Below are 5,682 nucleotides of genomic sequence, written 5' to 3'. Positions count from 1 at the left end.
AGTTATAAACTGACAAGGTGGCTGCAGTTTTGCAAGACAGTAGGTCATTGATTTGAGGAGAGGCTCAGAACCTGAAGGTATAAGGTACTTTGGGAAGTGGAAAGTGCCTACAGGAAGCTGATGAGTAAAAATCTGTATGCTGAATAGTGACTCCTTATCCCCCACTTTCTTCCCATTCCTCTTTTTGAAATTCCATCAGCCAAAGCCATGCCTCCTAAACTAGATATTGGAGTATTATTCTTTCGAGAAACTGAATGGTCCCAGAGAAAGCCTTCTATATGTTGCCATTTGGAGGCCAAGAGCAAAAAGTTTGGTTTACCAGCTTATCACTCTCACCTGAAACCTATTAGTATATAAAAATAAGTGTAGAAAGAAGTCACCCCAAACAAACCTATTAGTCCCCCAAACAAAAGTGAAATCTATAAATATGAATTGCAGAGAATAATACTGATGAGTATTTGACAATTAAAAAAATAGTTGGATAGGTATACAGAAAACCAAACAAATTTTTAAAAGAAAGGCAATCATTAATACCGGGAAAAGCAAGCCTTTCTGTGTTACCCTAAAAGGGGTCCATATGGCATTGTTCTGAGTTCCCATCTTAACTCAAAAGGAAACTATCACAATGTCCAGAGCCCCCAATAGCCTGAAAATGAAGGAGGAGGGTGTCCTCAAATTCCTTGCAGCAGGAACCTACCTTGGTGGCATCAACCTTGACTTCCGAATGGAATACAGCATCTGTTACCGAATCGGGTTCATTTTGCGAGATGTGCAGCAAGCCGAAACGCTGAGACACTGCAGTTTGCAGCCAAGAGAGGGTTTCTTCACAGGGCAACCAAGTGAGGATACGAGGATATGGGCGGACAAATCTCAAAACCGCCTCCCTGAAGGGGAGCAGGGCGGTCTGAGGCGTGGGGAGAGTGGGGAAAGGTGATTAGAAAAAGGTGCGGTAATCGTCGTTCTGCGCAGGCGTAATAAGCTACAGGCCTCCCCACGTTCCAATGAGGAGGCACTCAGCACAATCTGAGGGTGGAGTCTTCAGCCCTCTGATGTCAAAGGTCACCGAGGGGGCACTCGTGCATGCCCTGTTGGAGGGTGGGTGGTCCTAACCAAGTTTAATCAGCTCAGATGGAACTAGACACAGCTGACTACAAGTCCCAAGTTAGGCTACCTGCTGCTTGGAGGACATGCAATTAAAATAACCTTGATTAGTGAAGGCAGATGAAATGTATTTAACTCATGATTACCTATGGTTTCACATCTACGTCATAAATCTGAAGAGAACCTGGGAGAAGCTTCTCCTGGCAGCTTTTGCTGTTGTTGCCATTGAAAACCTGGCTGATGTCAGTGTCACGTGAAATACTCCAGGAGTAGCGGCCAGTGAGCTGTGCTGAAGTTTGCTGCTGCCACTGGAGCCACTCCTCTTCCTGGCTGCTTCACTCCTGGGACCTTCACTGGCCAGATGCGAGTGGCTTTCTGACTTCTAGTGGTTACTGATCCCAGGGTTGACCACCAGCCTCTCACAGAGGCGTCTTATGTTAACCTGCCTACCACGGCTCTGTATAACAGACACTCCTCTGTGCTGTGTGGACACGGCCGCACCGCGCACCAGCGGGAGAACTCACTCAGCCGGTCTGATGTAGTGGATGCTGCTTCAAGAAGTTCTGCACACGTACGGCACCATCTCCTGTGACCACCCCTGGGAAGTCAGGCCTGATCATTACTTCTACAGAGATCCTGAGGAGAGTGAAAAGGAAGAGGAGGCTGCTGCTGAAAAGGCCGGGACCCAGGGAGAATTTCAGGGGGAATGGACCGCTCCAGATTCTGAGTTGACTGCTACTCAACCTGAGGTCACAGACTGGTCTGAAGGAGCACAGGTGCCCCCGAGTCTGTCCAGCAGTTTCCTGCTGAGGACTGGAGCGCTCAGCTGGCCACCAAAGACTGGTCTGCGGCTCCCACCACTCAGACCACTGAATGGGAAGGAGCAACCACTGAGGGGTCTTAAGCTGTTCTACAGACCAGCTTAAGACTATTTCTTAAATAGAAAATGGAAATAAGGGTGATGGAAAATAAACAGTTAAATAACAGAATAGCAAAAAAAAAAAAAAAAAGGCCCAGGAAAGGAAACATTAATCATAATTACTACTTGGCTTATCATTGAATAATATTTACAGAGTCATAATAATATCAATACTATTATTTTAACCAAAATTTGTGATGTATTTACTATGAGAGAACAGAGGAAGAGAATAGAGGAAGTGGGGGAAGAGATAAGTCGGCTAAATGCTGATCTCCTTATTAATACAAGTCAATAGTTGACATCTAAAACTGATATATAAAAAAATCAAAGAAAAAAAATCAAAGTAAACATATTCTTTAGAAATACGGAAGCAATGAGGTACCACATCACACCAATCAGAATGGCCATCATTAAAAATCTATAAATAACAAATGCTGTAGAGGGTGTAGAAAAGGGGACCCTCCTACATTGTTGATGGGAATGTAAGTTGGTACAGCCACTATGGAAAACAGTATGGAGGTTCCTCAGAAAACTAAAAATAGAATTACCATATGATCCAGCAATCCCACTCCTGGGCATATACCCAGACAAAACTATAATTCAAAAAGATACATGCACCCTTATGTTCATGGCAACACTACTCACAATAGCTAAGACATGGAAACAACCTTAATGCCCATCAACAGATGAATGGATAAAGAAGATGTGGTGTATATATACAATGGAATATTACTCAGCCATAAAAAAGAACAAAATAATGCCATTTGCAGCAACATGGTTGGACCTAGAGATTATCATACTAAATGAAGTAAGTCAGAAAGAGGACAAATACCATATGTTATCACTTATAAGTGGAATCTAAAATATGCCACAAATGAACCTGTCTACAAAACAGAATCATGGACATAGAGAACAGACTGGTGGTTGCCAAGTGGGAGGGGATTGGAGGAGGGATGGAGTGGGAGGTTGGGGTGAGATGTAAGCTTTTATATGTAGAATGGATAAATGACAAGGTCCAACTGTATAGCACAGAGAACTATATTCAATATCCTACGATAAACCATAATGGAAAAGAATATAAAAAAAGGAATGTATATGTATGTACAACTGAATCACTTTGCTGTACAGTAGTAATTAACACAACACTGCAAATCAACTATACTGCAAAAAAATTTTTTAAATACAGAAGCAAACGTCAGATGAAATAGCCAAAAGAATGGAAGGTACATAGGGTCACCTTCGTGGAAACTAAATGAAGGCCCCCCTTCTCCAAGACACATAAACCTGTAAGAAAGTTATTTTAATATCTTGATTTTGTAAAAGCAAAACCAAAAACGCTATCGGACTTCCCTTGTGGTCCAGTGGTTAAGACTCCACGGGGGCTGGGGTTCGATCCCTGGTTGGGGAAGTTCTGCATGCCACGCAGTGCGGCCAAAAAGGAAAAACAAACAAAACAAACAGACAAAAAATCACTGCCATTTGCAAGAAAATAATGTCTGTGCTGTTAATACACCTGCAAGGGTTACGCAGTGAACTCTCTCCACAGAAACAAGCCTGCTTCCAGGGAGCAGAATGGGGTCTGCAGTGGGGAAAGGTGGGGCAGAGTATTTCCAGTTTTCGTCTACAGTTTGATTTTTTTAAACTATGTATATCTATTACTCTGATGGGGAAGAAAGAAAAAGTGAAGGGAGGGGCTGGCTTCAGGTATGGCTAAATAGAGAGGATTCAAGTAATGTCATCAGGATCTGGATTCTCTCAGCAACGCAAGCGCTCCTGTTAGGATCAAAAGATTGCTTCAACCTTTACTTTCTCTCTGTGTTCCTAGTCTTGAGAAGGAGTGAGCTTTCTAGGGGTGAAAAGTTGTGGGTCGATACATGGAGCCAGGACCAGTTAAGTGGCAGGGAAGTCACTGAAAACAAGACAACAGCAGCAGGAAAGAACATTAACAGAGTCAAATAGGAAGAGAAGATTCAAAAAAAGGAGAACGTTTAAAATATAGCAGAAAAGTCGAGGAAAAGGAAGATGGAGAAAAGACCACGACATTGACGAAGACATTGCTGACTTTGAGAGGATAGTTCCATGGTGCAGTGGCAGCCCAGTCATTTTGTTACAGTGGTTTTCAAAGTCTGGTTCCTGGACCAGCAAACAATAGCCACACCACCTGGGAACTTGTTAGAAATGCAAATTCTTGGGTCCCATGTCAGACCTTCTGAATCAGAGACTCTGGGCCCGGGCCCCACCAAGCTGTGTTTTAATAAGACCTCCAGTTGCACACTGAAGTTTGTTGGCGGTGTGAATTGGTAAAATCTCGATATAGGACAATTTAACAATATTGGTCATAATTAGAAATGCATATACCCTCTAACTCAGGGTTTTCACTTATAGCAATGTGCCCTACAGTTATCTGCCTGCAGACAAAATGACATATACAAGGTTGTAGCATTATTGATTGGAAACTAAATGTCCATCAATGGGGACTGGTAAAATCTACAGTGCTGCAGCTATTCTATACAATGCTATGTAGCTATAATAAAAATGAGGAAACTCTTCATGCACTGATGTCCCCCAGATAAATTATACCCATATCTCCAGATTAAGTTGCAAAAACAAGGTGCAAAATAGAATGTGTGGTGTGCTGTCATTTGTGTAAAATAAGAAAGGAACAAAATTATCTATCTATCTATATAATGCAATGACTTTATGTATGTTGACAAAACCTCTGGAAGGACAAATAGGAAATAATATGGTTATCTACTGAGGGGGATGGAAACTAGGTTATAAGCAAAAGGGTGAGAGAGTGCTTGAACTGTGGGACTTTATCACTTAATCAAAAAACATTTATTTTGAAATTCTCCAATGAATTCATCTCTGTATTACTCTACAGCAGGTTATCATCAATTTTATTTTTTTGGCCGAGCCTCATAGAGTGTGGTGGGGTCTTAGTTCCCCCACCAGGGATCGAACCTGGCCCAGGCAGTGAAAGCGCCGAGTCCTAACCACTGGACCACCAGGGAATTCCCATCATCAATTTTAGTGCAGACGCTACAACACTGCCTACAATGGCCTCCCGGCCTCCAGGGCTGTCTAGTCTTGACCTGCTCCAATTCATTTCCTACACAGTTATAGGAAATGTTATATCTGCCTCTAAAACCAGATAATCAGTCAAGAGAAAGACAGAGTCTTTGATACCTTACCCGAGTCCAGCAAATCCTCTTCCCGAGGTGATCCATGCTGGAAAAGATGAATCCCCATCCAAGGTGAGCAGGTCTCTGTACAGATCACACATGTGGAACCTCAACAATATAACTGCATTAGAAGGCAGCACAGAGCTATACACATAAAGTATCAAGGGGGCCATTTTATTTCTTCTTCTGTAATTGTTATCAAATATTTTGAATTTCAGACCCAAACTAGAAAATTTTACTTTAAACACATTTGATATTTTTAGTTAATATGTAACAAGATCGCAGAAAATAGGCTTTATATCTTTACCTAACCCTTCTTACTCTGACATCTGAGGTTTGGGAGCAGAGGGAGAGGAGAACAGCTAGTGTTTGGTTGTGTAGTGACAGCTTCTGTGTGTGCGTGTGCGTGTGCGTGTGTTAAGAACACTTAACGTGAGATCTACCCTCTGAACATCGTAAGTGTACGATACGATATTG

At 42.3% G+C, this 5,682-nt stretch overlaps 1 pseudogene; it reads left to right on the top strand.

The window, feature by feature from the left end:
• The first annotated feature begins 625 nt into the window (after positions 1-625).
• On the top strand, positions 626-2,005 carry LOC114907103 (annotated as a pseudogene).
• Positions 2,006-5,682: the final 3,677 nt, after the last annotated feature.

The sequence above is a fragment of the Monodon monoceros genome, unplaced genomic scaffold (genome assembly GCF_005190385.1).
Source record: "Monodon monoceros isolate NGI ecotype Baffin Bay Population unplaced genomic scaffold, NGI_Narwhal_1 Super_Scaffold_3, whole genome shotgun sequence".
In the NCBI taxonomy this organism is placed as follows: domain Eukaryota; kingdom Metazoa; phylum Chordata; class Mammalia; order Artiodactyla; family Monodontidae; genus Monodon; species Monodon monoceros.
This window is presented reverse-complemented; position numbering and strand designations above follow the sequence as displayed.